Genomic DNA, 384 nt, shown 5'->3' on the forward strand with positions numbered 1-384 from the left:
CTGCGTGGTTCACAAAATTAAAATAACCAACTTTGTACCTCACATCAGTGTTTTTCTCCTGCTGTATACAAAAATACATGTAAGAACTACCTGGTGTTCTTACCAACAAAGGGCTACCAGTGGTCTGCCAGCAGTGCATCATACCCTTTGCTCAGTGAGTCCTACTGCTGCTGGTGCTGCTGCTGCTGCTAAGTCGCTTCAGTCGTGTCCGACTCTGTGCGACCCCGTAGACGGCAGCCCACCAGGCTCCTCTGTCCATGGGATTTTCCAGGCAAGAGTACTGGAGTGGGGTGCCATTTCCTAGGCACGGCCGTCTCTGAAGTGATCCTACACAATATGGCGGCTGCACTGCTGAGGTTACAGTTGCACCTGATGTCTGAATGG

Source organism: Bison bison, unplaced genomic scaffold (assembly GCF_000754665.1).
Source record: "Bison bison bison isolate TAMUID 2011002044 unplaced genomic scaffold, Bison_UMD1.0 scf7180017861702, whole genome shotgun sequence".
NCBI lineage: Eukaryota > Metazoa > Chordata > Mammalia > Artiodactyla > Bovidae > Bison > Bison bison.